Source organism: Lissotriton vulgaris, chromosome 5 (assembly GCF_964263255.1).
Source record: "Lissotriton vulgaris chromosome 5, aLisVul1.2, whole genome shotgun sequence".
NCBI lineage: Eukaryota > Metazoa > Chordata > Amphibia > Caudata > Salamandridae > Lissotriton > Lissotriton vulgaris.
Genome location: NC_141693.1, coordinates 1,567,348,709 through 1,567,363,246, shown reverse-complemented (window position 1 = coordinate 1,567,363,246; position 14,538 = coordinate 1,567,348,709). Strand labels below are relative to the sequence as shown.

The 14,538-nt window shown below is 42.1% G+C and overlaps 18 non-coding genes across 18 annotated transcripts; 6 read left to right on the top strand and 12 right to left on the bottom strand.

Annotated features, from left to right (window-relative positions):
* Positions 1-133: 133 nt before the first annotated feature.
* On the bottom strand, positions 134-205 carry TRNAT-UGU (transfer RNA threonine (anticodon UGU)). The gene has a single exon. It is a non-coding gene; the product is annotated as a tRNA-Thr (tRNA).
* Positions 206-795: 590 nt separating this feature from the next.
* Positions 796-877, bottom strand: TRNAS-GCU (transfer RNA serine (anticodon GCU)). Its single transcript has one exon. It is a non-coding gene; the product is annotated as a tRNA-Ser (tRNA).
* A 289-nt stretch (positions 878-1,166) lies between these two features.
* On the top strand, positions 1,167-1,261 carry TRNAI-UAU (transfer RNA isoleucine (anticodon UAU)). The gene is made up of 2 exons: positions 1,167-1,204; positions 1,226-1,261. It is a non-coding gene; the product is annotated as a tRNA-Ile (tRNA).
* A 1,170-nt stretch (positions 1,262-2,431) lies between these two features.
* On the bottom strand, positions 2,432-2,503 carry TRNAT-UGU (transfer RNA threonine (anticodon UGU)). The gene has a single exon. It is a non-coding gene; the product is annotated as a tRNA-Thr (tRNA).
* Positions 2,504-3,093: 590 nt separating this feature from the next.
* TRNAS-GCU (transfer RNA serine (anticodon GCU)) lies at positions 3,094-3,175 on the bottom strand. The gene has a single exon. It is a non-coding gene; the product is annotated as a tRNA-Ser (tRNA).
* A 289-nt stretch (positions 3,176-3,464) lies between these two features.
* Positions 3,465-3,559, top strand: TRNAI-UAU (transfer RNA isoleucine (anticodon UAU)). Its single transcript has 2 exons — positions 3,465-3,502; positions 3,524-3,559. It is a non-coding gene; the product is annotated as a tRNA-Ile (tRNA).
* A 1,170-nt stretch (positions 3,560-4,729) lies between these two features.
* On the bottom strand, positions 4,730-4,801 carry TRNAT-UGU (transfer RNA threonine (anticodon UGU)). The gene has a single exon. It is a non-coding gene; the product is annotated as a tRNA-Thr (tRNA).
* Positions 4,802-6,216: 1,415 nt separating this feature from the next.
* On the bottom strand, positions 6,217-6,298 carry TRNAS-GCU (transfer RNA serine (anticodon GCU)). The gene has a single exon. It is a non-coding gene; the product is annotated as a tRNA-Ser (tRNA).
* A 289-nt stretch (positions 6,299-6,587) lies between these two features.
* TRNAI-UAU (transfer RNA isoleucine (anticodon UAU)) lies at positions 6,588-6,682 on the top strand. The gene is made up of 2 exons: positions 6,588-6,625; positions 6,647-6,682. It is a non-coding gene; the product is annotated as a tRNA-Ile (tRNA).
* Positions 6,683-7,852: 1,170 nt separating this feature from the next.
* On the bottom strand, positions 7,853-7,924 carry TRNAT-UGU (transfer RNA threonine (anticodon UGU)). Its single transcript has one exon. It is a non-coding gene; the product is annotated as a tRNA-Thr (tRNA).
* A 590-nt stretch (positions 7,925-8,514) lies between these two features.
* TRNAS-GCU (transfer RNA serine (anticodon GCU)) lies at positions 8,515-8,596 on the bottom strand. The gene has a single exon. It is a non-coding gene; the product is annotated as a tRNA-Ser (tRNA).
* A 289-nt stretch (positions 8,597-8,885) lies between these two features.
* Positions 8,886-8,980, top strand: TRNAI-UAU (transfer RNA isoleucine (anticodon UAU)). Its single transcript has 2 exons — positions 8,886-8,923; positions 8,945-8,980. It is a non-coding gene; the product is annotated as a tRNA-Ile (tRNA).
* A 1,170-nt stretch (positions 8,981-10,150) lies between these two features.
* TRNAT-UGU (transfer RNA threonine (anticodon UGU)) lies at positions 10,151-10,222 on the bottom strand. The gene has a single exon. It is a non-coding gene; the product is annotated as a tRNA-Thr (tRNA).
* A 590-nt stretch (positions 10,223-10,812) lies between these two features.
* TRNAS-GCU (transfer RNA serine (anticodon GCU)) lies at positions 10,813-10,894 on the bottom strand. Its single transcript has one exon. It is a non-coding gene; the product is annotated as a tRNA-Ser (tRNA).
* Positions 10,895-11,183: 289 nt separating this feature from the next.
* On the top strand, positions 11,184-11,278 carry TRNAI-UAU (transfer RNA isoleucine (anticodon UAU)). Its single transcript has 2 exons — positions 11,184-11,221; positions 11,243-11,278. It is a non-coding gene; the product is annotated as a tRNA-Ile (tRNA).
* A 1,170-nt stretch (positions 11,279-12,448) lies between these two features.
* TRNAT-UGU (transfer RNA threonine (anticodon UGU)) lies at positions 12,449-12,520 on the bottom strand. The gene has a single exon. It is a non-coding gene; the product is annotated as a tRNA-Thr (tRNA).
* Positions 12,521-13,110: 590 nt separating this feature from the next.
* On the bottom strand, positions 13,111-13,192 carry TRNAS-GCU (transfer RNA serine (anticodon GCU)). The gene has a single exon. It is a non-coding gene; the product is annotated as a tRNA-Ser (tRNA).
* Positions 13,193-13,481: 289 nt separating this feature from the next.
* Positions 13,482-13,576, top strand: TRNAI-UAU (transfer RNA isoleucine (anticodon UAU)). The gene is made up of 2 exons: positions 13,482-13,519; positions 13,541-13,576. It is a non-coding gene; the product is annotated as a tRNA-Ile (tRNA).
* Positions 13,577-14,538: the final 962 nt, after the last annotated feature.

The following is a 14,538-nucleotide window of genomic DNA, read 5'->3' as shown; positions in this document are numbered from 1 at the left end:
CAATGGTTTTCATGAAGTCTTCTTGATAAGATGAAAGCAGGAAAGGGAAGCTTGTCAATAAGCAAACTTAAGACAAGGTGTGAGTCCTAGAAAGAATGACTCGAAAACAACATACAGAAACACACATATAAAAAGGCCCTGATGAGGCTTGAACTCATGACCCCTGGTTTACAAGACCAGTGCTCTGCCACTGAGCTACAAGGCCGGCCTGCCTGCAGTTTGTAAATCGCAACATGTATTCTTACTGCGGTATGACAATATCTATGATTTTGAGACTCTGTATGGAAATGCAGTTGCATTTGAATGACTACATGCGTGCACAAATCGAAGAGCATGCTTAAGACACTTTTCTTGAAAGTAGGAAAAACTCCATTTTGATTTGAGAACATAAGAGTATTCACATTTATGACCATACTGAAAGCTCTAGAGAGTATGTCCGCAATCAGTGACAGATAGAGAACTCACTTATTAGAAGTGATCTGTCTCTGTGGGGCAGACAAATGTAAACACTCATACACTTGAGACGGCTGAAACTTTAGGAGTAAGAAATGCTTTCTTATCAGTCTATCTATCCAAACTGGTTGGAAGGCCAGGAGTGAGGAATAGGCAATCCTCTGGACACTTCATGAAAGATCTAATTTCAATTAAGCACAAAATACTTCCCTTTATTTGACATAAAATGCCATAATGGACTAGTCAGTTGGGCCCTTCTAGTGGATTATGGCAGTGTCTTGAAAGAGAGTGTAATTGTACTTCGAGACATGCTCACCTTCAAAAGAGTGTCTGATGGCTTTCCGACGAAGGTGGGATTCGAACCCACGCGTGCAGAGCACAATGGATTAGCAGTCCATCGCCTTAACCACTCGGCCACCTCGTCTGCCTTAGGGGCCTATATTTCATTTTTGGGGAAATTCTAACTATGTGCTAATTAAAAATAAGCATAAGTTTATCCTAGACTGTGTCAGAACGGCAAATGTATGGGGTGTTCAATAGACAGAGCACATGATATAGCAGAATTATCAAATCTATTCCATTTGGACTGTATTTTTAATAGTCATGATAACATGCTAGCATGTGAGTCGATCTTGTTCAGTGAATAATGGAGCAGTGCAGTATCTACTTGGTTTGCACTAGATGGCTCAAATGGGGAGAAATGAAAACAGTGAGCTCCAGTGGCGCAATCGGTTAGCGCGCGGTACTTATACAGCAGTACTTGCACTGAGCCATGCCGAGGTTGTGAGTTCGAGCCTCACCTGGAGCAGCTGATTGGTTTTCATAAACCATTTCACTAAAAGTAAAGATTAGACTCAGAATAAAGACGGCTTTTGCTAAAGAGTCTTTACTTCTTTTCAGGATCTGCGTGTCCGACTCCTCCAGGTGCCAAATATCACATATCATATGCGATGCTCCTTATAAAGTTTCCATGATGTGCCATCTTGCATAGCATGCAAACACCACATCAGTGCATTTAAAAATTCTTTTGTAGAATAATAAATATGATGAATACATTGTTGTCACGGGATAACCATAAACTGAGGAGCTGCAAACAGTGCTGTGTCAGCTACATACAATACAATTTAACTCAAAGAAATATCAAAAGAAGAGCATCATCATATTAAAGTTTCTAGTCAACATAAGAGTTGCACCATAGCAGCTTATGGTGCTTTCTGCTCAGATTGTGCCTCCAATCCCACATTGACTTTTTCAATTCTTTGCAATTTTAAAAAACAATTCCTGCTCAAAGTTAGCTTTTCAAAACCATTGAACCTATTACATTTATTTCTCTAACCTGTGAATGTGGTCCATGTTCTCTTTTCCTCATTCCCATCATGATACTCCCTTTCCGGAAACCAAGTTCACTTCTTTATCCAGCCCACCCATCCAAGGTCACCAAATCTATGAAGCAATTCTGCTTTTTCTCACATTCTCTCCATGTACAAGATACCTTGTATCAATTGAATGGACAGCAGGAGAGGTGAATATTTATGGTTAGTGGGGGTGGGGTTTTGAAGATTAACCTCATTTGACTAAGAGCCGGGGTATCTGGGAGAAAAAGTATTTTAAGGGGGATGAAGTTCATATCTCCTTGGTGAAATTTCTAGAGCCTTATTTCATCCTTTCTGTGGATGCAGACTCAGTCGGAACAGACGTCCTAGTCCTCGCTCTGCCTTTCAAAGGAACTTTAAATATGCATGGCTTATTTGGCTTTGCCCGGCAGGGCTTGCCCGGCGGGGTGAGAATGGCGTTTGTCAGGCGTTCGTCAGGCGATCGGAAGGGGTGAGGCAATAGTTTATGGTTCAATGGTTTTCATGAAGTCTTCTTGATAAGATGAAAGCAGGAAAGGGAAGCTTGTCAATAAGCAAACTTAAGACAAGGTGTGAGTCCTAGAAAGAATGACTCGAAAACAACATACAGAAACACACATATAAAAAGGCCCTGATGAGGCTTGAACTCATGACCCCTGGTTTACAAGACCAGTGCTCTGCCACTGAGCTACAAGGCCGGCCTGCCTGCAGTTTGTAAATCGCAACATGTATTCTTACTGCGGTATGACAATATCTATGATTTTGAGACTCTGTATGGAAATGCAGTTGCATTTGAATGACTACATGCGTGCACAAATCGAAGAGCATGCTTAAGACACTTTTCTTGAAAGTAGGAAAAACTCCATTTTGATTTGAGAACATAAGAGTATTCACATTTATGACCATACTGAAAGCTCTAGAGAGTATGTCCGCAATCAGTGACAGATAGAGAACTCACTTATTAGAAGTGATCTGTCTCTGTGGGGCAGACAAATGTAAACACTCATACACTTGAGACGGCTGAAACTTTAGGAGTAAGAAATGCTTTCTTATCAGTCTATCTATCCAAACTGGTTGGAAGGCCAGGAGTGAGGAATAGGCAATCCTCTGGACACTTCATGAAAGATCTAATTTCAATTAAGCACAAAATACTTCCCTTTATTTGACATAAAATGCCATAATGGACTAGTCAGTTGGGCCCTTCTAGTGGATTATGGCAGTGTCTTGAAAGAGAGTGTAATTGTACTTCGAGACATGCTCACCTTCAAAAGAGTGTCTGATGGCTTTCCGACGAAGGTGGGATTCGAACCCACGCGTGCAGAGCACAATGGATTAGCAGTCCATCGCCTTAACCACTCGGCCACCTCGTCTGCCTTAGGGGCCTATATTTCATTTTTGGGGAAATTCTAACTATGTGCTAATTAAAAATAAGCATAAGTTTATCCTAGACTGTGTCAGAACGGCAAATGTATGGGGTGTTCAATAGACAGAGCACATGATATAGCAGAATTATCAAATCTATTCCATTTGGACTGTATTTTTAATAGTCATGATAACATGCTAGCATGTGAGTCGATCTTGTTCAGTGAATAATGGAGCAGTGCAGTATCTACTTGGTTTGCACTAGATGGCTCAAATGGGGAGAAATGAAAACAGTGAGCTCCAGTGGCGCAATCGGTTAGCGCGCGGTACTTATACAGCAGTACTTGCACTGAGCCATGCCGAGGTTGTGAGTTCGAGCCTCACCTGGAGCAGCTGATTGGTTTTCATAAATCATTTCACTAAAAGTAAAGATTAGACTCAGAATAAAGATGGCTTTTGCTAAAGAGTCTTTACTTCTTTTCAGGATCTGCGTGTCCGACTCCTCCAGGTGCCAAATATCACATATCATATGCGATGCTCCTTATAAAGTTTCCATGATGTGCCATCTTGCATAGCATGCAAACACCACATCAGTGCATTTAAAAATTCTTTTGTAGAATAATAAATATGATGAATACATTGTTGTCACGGGATAACCATAAACTGAGGAGCTGCAAACAGTGCTGTGTCAGCTACATACAATACAATTTAACTCAAAGAAATATCAAAAGAAGAGCATCATCATATTAAAGTTTCTAGTCAACATAAGAGTTGCACCATAGCAGCTTATGGTGCTTTCTGCTCAGATTGTGCCTCCAATCCCACATTGACTTTTTCAATTCTTTGCAATTTTAAAAAACAATTCCTGCTCAAAGTTAGCTTTTCAAAACCATTGAACCTATTACATTTATTTCTCTAACCTGTGAATGTGGTCCATGTTCTCTTTTCCTCATTCCCATCATGATACTCCCTTTCCGGAAACCAAGTTCACTTCTTTATCCAGCCCACCCATCCAAGGTCACCAAATCTATGAAGCAATTCTGCTTTTTCTCACATTCTCTCCATGTACAAGATACCTTGTATCAATTGAATGGACAGCAGGAGAGGTGAATATTTATGGTTAGTGGGGGTGGGGTTTTGAAGATTAACCTCATTTGACTAAGAGCCGGGGAATCTGGGAGAAAAAGTATTTTAAGGGGGATGAAGTTCATATCTCCTTGGTGAAATTTCTAGAGCCTTATTTCATCCTTTCTGTGGATGCAGACTCAGTCGGAACAGACGTCCTAGTCCTCGCTCTGCCTTTCAAAGGAACTTTAAATATGCATGGCTTATTTGGCTTTGCCCGGCAGGGCTTGCCCGGCGGGGTGAGAATGGCGTTTGTCAGGCGTTCGTCAGGCGATCGGAAGGGGTGAGGCAATAGTTTATGGTTCAAAGGTTTTCATGAAGTCTTCTTGATAAGATGAAAGCAGGAAAGGGAAGCTTGTCAATAAGCAAACTTAAGACAAGGTGTGAGTCCTAGAAAGAATGACTCGAAAACAACATACAGAAACACACATATAAAAAGGCCCTGATGAGGCTTGAACTCATGACCCCTGGTTTACAAGACCAGTGCTCTGCCACTGAGCTACAAGGCCGGCCTGCCTGCAATTTGTAAATCGCAACATGTATTCTTACTGCGGTATGACGATATCTATGATTTTGAGACTCTGTATGGAAATGCAGTTGCATTTGAATGACTACATGCGTGCACAAATCGAAGAGCATGCTTAAGACACTTTTCTTGAAAGTAGGAAAAACTCCATTTTGATTTGAGAACATAAGAGTATTCACATTTATGACCATACTGAAAGCTCTAGAGAGTATGTCCGCAATCAGTGACAGATAGAGAACTCACTTATTAGAAGTGATCTGTCTCTGTGGGGCAGACAAATGTATCAATCAATCAATCAATCAATCATTGACACTTATAAAGCGCGCTACATACCCGTAGGGTCTCAAGGCGCTGGGGGGGGGGGGGGGGTGCCGCTACTGCTCGAACAGCCAGGTCTTCAGCTTCTTCCTGAAGGAGAGGTGGTCTTGGGTCAGGCGCAGGTCGGACGGGAGGGAGTTCCAGGTCTTGGCGGCCAGGTAGGAGAAGGACCTTCCTCCTGTAGTCGCTCTTCGGATGCGGGGGACGGCGGCGAGGGCGTGGTTGGCTGATCGGAGGTGGCGTTTGGGAGCGTAGAAGTTGACTCGGCTGTTGAGGTAGCTCGGGCCTTGGTCGTGTAGGGCTTTGTGTGCGTGGGTGAGGAGGCGGAAGGTGATTCTCTTGTTGATGGGGAGCCAGTGAAGGTCTCTGAGATGTCCGGAGATGTGGCTGGATCGTGGGATGTCGAGGATGAGTCTGGCTGAGGCGTTTTGGATCCGCTGGAGTCTCTTCTGGAGCTTGGCGGTGGTCCCGGCGTAGAGGGCGTTGCCGTAGTCCAGTCGGCTGGTGACGAGGGCCTGGGTGACGGTCTTCCTGGTCTCTGTGGGGATCCACCAGAAGATCTTCCGTAGCATGCGTAGGACGTTGAAGCACGCCGAGGAGACGCTGCTGACTTGCTTGGTCATGGAGAGGGAGGAGTCCAGGATGAAGCCCAGGTTTCGTGCATGGTCAGTCGGTTTGGGAGCGGTGCCCAGGGCGGGAGGCCACCAGGAGTCGTCCCAGGCGGAGGGAGAGGAGCCCAGGATGAGGACCTCCGTCTTGTCCGAGTTCAGTTTCAGGCGGCTGGTCGTCATCCACTCATACACTTGAGACGGCTGAAACTTTAGGAGTAAGAAATGCTTTCTTATCAGTCTATCTATCCAAACTGGTTGGAAGGCCAGGAGTGAGGAATAGGCAATCCTCTGGACACTTCATGAAAGATCTAATTTCAATTAAGCACAAAATACTTCCCTTTATTTGACATAAAATGCCATAATGGACTAGTCAGTTGGGCCCTTCTAGTGGATTATGGCAGTGTCTTGAAAGAGAGTGTAATTGTACTTCGAGACATGCTCACCTTAAAAAGAGTGTCTGATGGCTTTCCGACGAAGGTGGGATTAGAACCCACGCGTGCAGAGCACAATGGATTAGCAGTCAATCGCCTTAACCACTCGGCCACCTCGTCTGCCTTAGGGGCCTATATTTCATTTTTGGGGAAATTCTAACTATGTGCTAATTAAAAATAAGCATAAGTTTATCCTAGACTGTGTCAGAACGGCAAATGTATGGGGTGTTCAATAGACAGAGCACATGATATAGCAGAATTATCAAATCTATTCCATTTGGACTGTATTTTTAATAGTCATGATAACATGCTAGCATGTGAGTCGATCTTGTTCAGTGAATAATGGAGCATTGCAGTATCTACTTGGTTTGCACTAGATGGCTCAAATGGGGAGAAATGAAAACAGTGAGCTCCAGTGGCGCAATCGGTTAGCGCGCGGTACTTATACAGCAATACTTGCACTGAGCCATGCCGAGGTTGTGAGTTCGAGCCTCACCTGGAGCAGCTGATTGGTTTTCATAAATCATTTCACTAAAAGTAAAGATTAGACTCAGAATAAAGACGGCTTTTGCTAAAGAGTCTTTACTTCTTTTCAGGATCTGCGTGTCCGACTCCTCCAGGTGCCAAATATCACATATCATATGCGATGCTCCTTATAAAGTTTCCATGATGTGCCATCTTGCATAGCATGCAAACACCACATCAGTGCATTTAAAAATTCTTTTGTAGAATAATAAATATGATGAATACATTGTTGTCACGGGATAACCATAAACTGAGGAGCTGCAAACAGTGCTGTGTCAGCTACATACAATACAATTTAACTCAAAGAAATATCAAAAGAAGAGCATCATCATATTAAAGTTTCTAGTCAACATAAGAGTTGCACCATAGCAGCTTATGGTGCTTTCTGCTCAGATTGTGCCTCCAATCCCACATTGACTTTTTCAATTCTTTGCAATTTTAAAAAACAATTCCTGCTCAAAGTTAGCTTTTCAAAACCATTGAACCTATTACATTTATTTCTCTAACCTGTGAATGTGGTCCATGTTCTCTTTTCCTCATTCCCATCATGATACTCCCTTTCCGGAAACCAAGTTCACTTCTTTATCCAGCCCACCCATCCAAGGTCACCAAATCTATGAAGCAATTCTGCTTTTTCTCACATTCTCTCCATGTACAAGATACCTTGTATCAATTGAATGGACAGCAGGAGAGGTGAATATTTATGGTTAGTGGGGGTGGGGTTTTGAAGATTAACCTCATTTGACTAAGAGCCGGGGTATCTGGGAGAAAAAGTATTTTAAGGGGGATGAAGTTCATATCTCCTTGGTGAAATTTCTAGAGCCTTATTTCATCCTTTCTGTGGATGCAGACTCAGTCGGAACAGACGTCCTAGTCCTCGCTCTGCCTTTCAAAGGAACTTTAAATTTGCATGGCTTATTTGGCTTTGCCCGGCAGGGCTTGCCCGGCGGGGTGAGAATGGCGTTTGTCAGGCGTTCGTCAGGCGATCGGAAGGGGTGAGGAAATAGTTTATGGTTCAATGGTTTTCATGAAGTCTTCTTGATAAGATGAAAGCAGGAAAGGGAAGCTTGTCAATAAGCAAACTTAAGACAAGGTGTGAGTCCTAGAAAGAATGACTCGAAAACAACATACAGAAACACACATATAAAAAGGCCCTGATGAGGCTTGAACTCATGACCCCTGGTTTACAAGACCAGTGCTCTGCCACTGAGCTACAAGGCCAGCCTGCCTGCAGTTTGTAAATCGCAACATGTATTCTTACTGCGGTATGACGATATCTATGATTTTGAGACTCTGTATGGAAATGCAGTTGCATTTGAATGACTACATGCGTGCACAAATCGAAGAGCATGCTTAAGACACTTGTCTTGAAAGTAGGAAAAACTCCATTTTGATTTGAGAACATAAGAGTATTCACATTTATGACCATACTGAAAGCTCTAGAGAGTATGTCCGCAATCAGTGACAGATAGAGAACTCACTTATTAGAAGTGATCTGTCTCTGTGGGGCAGACAAATGTAAACACTCATACACTTGAGACGGCTGAAACTTTAGGAGTAAGAAATGCTTTCTTATCAGTCTATCTATCCAAACTGGTTGGAAGGCCAGGAGTGAGGAATAGGCAAACCTCTGGACACTTCATGAAAGATCTAATTTCAATTAAGCACAAAATACTTCCCTTTATTTGATATAAAATGCCATAATGGACTAGTCAGTTGGGCCCTTCTAGTGGATTATGGCAGTGTCTTGAAAGAGAGTGTAATTGTACTTCGAGACATGCTCACCTTAAAAAGAGTGTCTGATGGCTTTCCGACGAAGGTGGGATTCGAACCCATGCGTGCAGAGCACAATGGATTAGCAGTCCATCGCCTTAACCACTCGGCCACCTCGTCTGCCTTAGGGGCCTATATTTCATTTTTGGGGAAATTCTAACTATGTGCTAATTAAAAATAAGCATAAGTTTATCCTAGACTGTGTCAGAACGGCAAATGTATGGGGTGTTCAATAGACAGAGCACATGATATAGCAGAATTATCAAATCTATTCCATTTGGACTGTATTTTTAATAGTCATGATAACATGCTAGCATGTGAGTCGATCTTGTTCAGTGAATAATGGAGCAGTGCAGTATCTACTTGGTTTGCACTAGATGGCTCAAATGGGGAGAAATGAAAACAGTGAGCTCCAGTGGCGCAATCGGTTAGCTTGCGGTACTTATACAGCAGTACTTGCACTGAGCCATGCCGAGGTTGTGAGTTCGAGCCTCACCTGGAGCAGCTGATTGGTTTTCATAAACCATTTCACTAAAAGTAAAGATTAGACTCAGAATAAAGACGGCTTTTGCTAAAGAGTCTTTACTTCTTTTCAGGATCTGCGTGTCCGACTCCTCCAGGTGCCAAATATCACATATCATATGCGATGCTCCTTATAAAGTTTCCATGATGTGCCATCTTGCATAGCATGCAAACACCACATCAGTGCATTTAAAAATTCTTTTGTAGAATAATAAATATGATGAATACATTGTTGTCACGGGATAACCATAAACTGAGGAGCTGCAAACAGTGCTGTGTCAGCTACATACAATACAATTTAACTCAAAGAAATATCAAAAGAAGAGCATCATCATATTAAAGTTTCTAGTCAACATAAGAGTTGCACCATAGCAGCTTATGGTGCTTTCTGCTCAGATTGTGCCTCCAATCCCACATTGACTTTTTCAATTCTTTGCAATTTTAAAAAACAATTCCTGCTCAAAGTTAGCTTTTCAAAACCATTGAACCTATTACATTTATTTCTCTAACCTGTGAATGTGGTCCATGTTCTCTTTTCCTCATTCCCATCATGATACTCCCTTTCCGGAAACCAAGTTCACTTCTTTATCCAGCCCACCCATCCAAGGTCACCAAATCTATGAAGCAATTCTGCTTTTTCTCACATTCTCTCCATGTACAAGATACCTTGTATCAATTGAATGGACAGCAGGAGAGGTGAATATTTATGGTTAGTGGGGGTGGGGTTTTGAAGATTAACCTCATTTGACTAAGAGCCGGGGTATCTGGGAGAAAAAGTATTTTAAGGGGGATGAAGTTCATATCTCCTTGGTGAAATTTCTAGAGCCTTATTTCATCCTTTCTGTGGATGCAGACTCAGTCGGAACAGACGTCCTAGTCCTCGCTCTGCCTTTCAAAGGAACTTTAAATATGCATGGCTTATTTGGCTTTGCCCGGCAGGGCTTGCCCGGCGGGGTGAGAATGGCGTTTGTCAGGCGTTCGTCAGGCGATCGGAAGGGGTGAGGCAATAGTTTATGGTTCAATGGTTTTCATGAAGTCTTCTTGATAAGATGAAAGCAGGAAAGGGAAGCTTGTCAATAAGCAAACTTAAGACAAGGTGTGAGTCCTAGAAAGAATGACTCGAAAACAACATACAGAAACACACATATAAAAAGGCCCTGATGAGGCTTGAACTCATGACCCCTGGTTTACAAGACCAGTGCTCTGCCACTGAGCTACAAGGCCGGCCTGCCTGCAGTTTGTAAATCGCAACATGTATTCTTACTGCGGTATGACAATATCTATGATTTTGAGACTCTGTATGGAAATGCAGTTGCATTTGAATGACTACATGCGTGCACAAATCGAAGAGCATGCTTAAGACACTTTTCTTGAAAGTAGGAAAAACTCCATTTTGATTTGAGAACATAAGAGTATTCACATTTATGACCATACTGAAAGCTCTAGAGAGTATGTCCGCAATCAGTGACAGATAGAGAACTCACTTATTAGAAGTGATCTGTCTCTGTGGGGCAGACAAATGTAAACACTCATACACTTGAGACGGCTGAAACTTTAGGAGTAAGAAATGCTTTCTTATCAGTCTATCTATCCAAACTGGTTGGAAGGCCAGGAGTGAGGAATAGGCAATCCTCTGGACACTTCATGAAAGATCTAATTTCAATTAAGCACAAAATACTTCCCTTTATTTGACATAAAATGCCATAATGGACTAGTCAGTTGGGCCCTTCTAGTGGATTATGGCAGTGTCTTGAAAGAGAGTGTAATTGTACTTCGAGACATGCTCACCTTAAAAAGAGTGTCTGATGGCTTTCCGACGAAGGTGGGATTAGAACCCACGCGTGCAGAGCACAATGGATTAGCAGTCAATCGCCTTAACCACTCGGCCACCTCGTCTGCCTTAGGGGCCTATATTTCATTTTTGGGGAAATTCTAACTATGTGCTAATTAAAAATAAGCATAAGTTTATCCTAGACTGTGTCAGAACGGCAAATGTATGGGGTGTTCAATAGACAGAGCACATGATATAGCAGAATTATCAAATCTATTCCATTTGGACTGTATTTTTAATAGTCATGATAACATGCTAGCATGTGAGTCGATCTTGTTCAGTGAATAATGGAGCATTGCAGTATCTACTTGGTTTGCACTAGATGGCTCAAATGGGGAGAAATGAAAACAGTGAGCTCCAGTGGCGCAATCGGTTAGCGCGCGGTACTTATACAGCAATACTTGCACTGAGCCATGCCGAGGTTGTGAGTTCGAGCCTCACCTGGAGCAGCTGATTGGTTTTCATAAATCATTTCACTAAAAGTAAAGATTAGACTCAGAATAAAGACGGCTTTTGCTAAAGAGTCTTTACTTCTTTTCAGGATCTGCGTGTCCGACTCCTCCAGGTGCCAAATATCACATATCATATGCGATGCTCCTTATAAAGTTTCCATGATGTGCCATCTTGCATAGCATGCAAACACCACATCAGTGCATTTAAAAATTCTTTTGTAGAATAATAAATATGATGAATACATTGTTGTCACGGGATAACCATAAACTGAGGAGCTGCAAACAGTGCTGTGTCAGCTACATACAATACAATTTAACTCAAAGAAATATCAAAAGAAGAGCATCATCATATTAAAGTTTCTAGTCAACATAAGAGTTGCACCATAGCAGCTTATGGTGCTTTCTGCTCAGATTGTGCCTCCAATCCCACATTGACTTTTTCAATTCTTTGCAATTTTAAAAAACAATTCCTGCTCAAAGTTAGCTTTTCAAAACCATTGAACCTATTACATTTATTTCTCTAACCTGTGAATGTGGTCCATGTTCTCTTTTCCTCATTCCCATCATGATACTCCCTTTCCGGAAACCAAGTTCACTTCTTTATCCAGCCCACCCATCCAAGGTCACCAAATCTATGAAGCAATTGTGCTTTTTCTCACATTCTCTCCATGTACAAGATACCTTGTATCAATTGAATGGACAGCAGGAGAGGTGAATATTTATGGTTAGTGGGGGTGGGGTTTTGAAGATTAACCTCATTTGACTAAGAGCCGGGGTATCTGGGAGAAAAAGTATTTTAAGGGGGATGAAGTTCATATCTCCTTGGTGAAATTTCTAGAGCCTTATTTCATCCTTTCTGTGGATGCAGACTCAGTCGGAACAGACGTCCTAGTCCTCGCTCTGCCTTTCAAAGGAACTTTAAATTTGCATGGCTTATTTGGCTTTGCCCGGCAGGGCTTGCCCGGCGGGGTGAGAATGGCGTTTGTCAGGCGTTCGTCAGGCGATCGGAAGGGGTGAGGAAATAGTTTATGGTTCAATGGTTTTCATGAAGTCTTCTTGATAAGATGAAAGCAGGAAAGGGAAGCTTGTCAATAAGCAAACTTAAGACAAGGTGTGAGTCCTAGAAAGAATGACTTGAAAACAACATACAGAAACACACATATAAAAAGGCCCTGATGAGGCTTGAACTCATGACCCCTGGTTTACAAGACCAGTGCTCTGCCACTGAGCTACAAGGCCAGCCTGCCTGCAGTTTGTAAATCGCAACATGTATTCTTACTGCGGTATGACGATATCTATGATTTTGAGACTCTGTATGGAAATGCAGTTGCATTTGAATGACTACATGCGTGCACAAATCGAAGAGCATGCTTAAGACACTTGTCTTGAAAGTAGGAAAAACTCCATTTTGATTTGAGAACATAAGAGTATTCACATTTATGACCATACTGAAAGCTCTAGAGAGTATGTCCGCAATCAGTGACAGATAGAGAACTCACTTATTAGAAGTGATCTGTCTCTGTGGGGCAGACAAATGTAAACACTCATACACTTGAGACGGCTGAAACTTTAGGAGTAAGAAATGCTTTCTTATCAGTCTATCTATCCAAACTGGTTGGAAGGCCAGGAGTGAGGAATAGGCAAACCTCTGGACACTTCATGAAAGATCTAATTTCAATTAAGCACAAAATACTTCCCTTTATTTGATATAAAATGCCATAATGGACTAGTCAGTTGGGCCCTTCTAGTGGATTATGGCAGTGTCTTGAAAGAGAGTGTAATTGTACTTCGAGACATGCTCACCTTAAAAAGAGTGTCTGATGGCTTTCCGACGAAGGTGGGATTCGAACCCACGCGTGCAGAGCACAATGGATTAGCAGTCCATCGCCTTAACCACTCGGCCACCTCGTCTGCCTTAGGGGCCTATATTTCATTTTTGGGGAAATTCTAACTATGTGCTAATTAAAAATAAGCATAAGTTTATCCTAGACTGTGTCAGAACGGCAAATGTATGGGGTGTTCAATAGACAGAGCACATGATATAGCAGAATTATCAAATCTATTCCATTTGGACTGTATTTTTAATAGTCATGATAACATGCTAGCATGTGAGTCGATCTTGTTCAGTGAATAATGGAGCAGTGCAGTATCTACTTGGTTTGCACTAGATGGCTCAAATGGGGAGAAATGAAAACAGTGAGCTCCAGTGGCGCAATCGGTTAGCTTGCGGTACTTATACAGCAGTACTTGCACTGAGCCATGCCGAGGTTGTGAGTTCGAGCCTCACCTGGAGCAGCTGATTGGTTTTCATAAACCATTTCACTAAAAGTAAAGATTAGACTCAGAATAAAGACGGCTTTTGCTAAAGAGTCTTTACTTCTTTTCAGGATCTGCGTGTCCGACTCCTCCAGGTGCCAAATATCACATATCATATGCGATGCTCCTTATAAAGTTTCCATGATGTGCCATCTTGCATAGCATGCAAACACCACATCAGTGCATTTAAAAATTCTTTTGTAGAATAATAAATATGATGAATACATTGTTGTCACGGGATAACCATAAACTGAGGAGCTGCAAACAGTGCTGTGTCAGCTACATACAATACAATTTAACTCAAAGAAATATCAAAAGAAGAGCATCATCATATTAAAGTTTCTAGTCAACATAAGAGTTGCACCATAGCAGCTTATGGTGCTTTCTGCTCAGATTGTGCCTCCAATCCCACATTGACTTTTTCAATTCTTTGCAATTTTAAAAAACAATTCCTGCTCAAAGTTAGCTTTTCAAAACCATTGAACCTATTACATTTATTTCTCTAACCTGTGAATGTGGTCCATGTTCTCTTTTCCTCATTCCCATCATGATACTCCCTTTCCGGAAACCAAGTTCACTTCTTTATCCAGCCCACCCATCCAAGGTCACCAAATCTATGAAGCAATTCTGCTTTTTCTCACATTCTCTCCATGTACAAGATACCTTGTATCAATTGAATGGACAGCAGGAGAGGTGAATATTTATGGTTAGTGGGGGTGGGGTTTTGAAGATTAACCTCATTTGACTAAGAGCCGGGGTATCTGGGAGAAAAAGTATTTTAAGGGGGATGAAGTTCATATCTCCTTGGTGAAATTTCTAGAGCCTTATTTCATCCTTTCTGTGGATGCAGACTCAGTCGGAACAGACGTCCTAGTCCTCGCTCTGCCTTTCAAAGGAACTTTAAATATGCATGGCTTATTTGGCTTTGCCCGGCAGGGCTT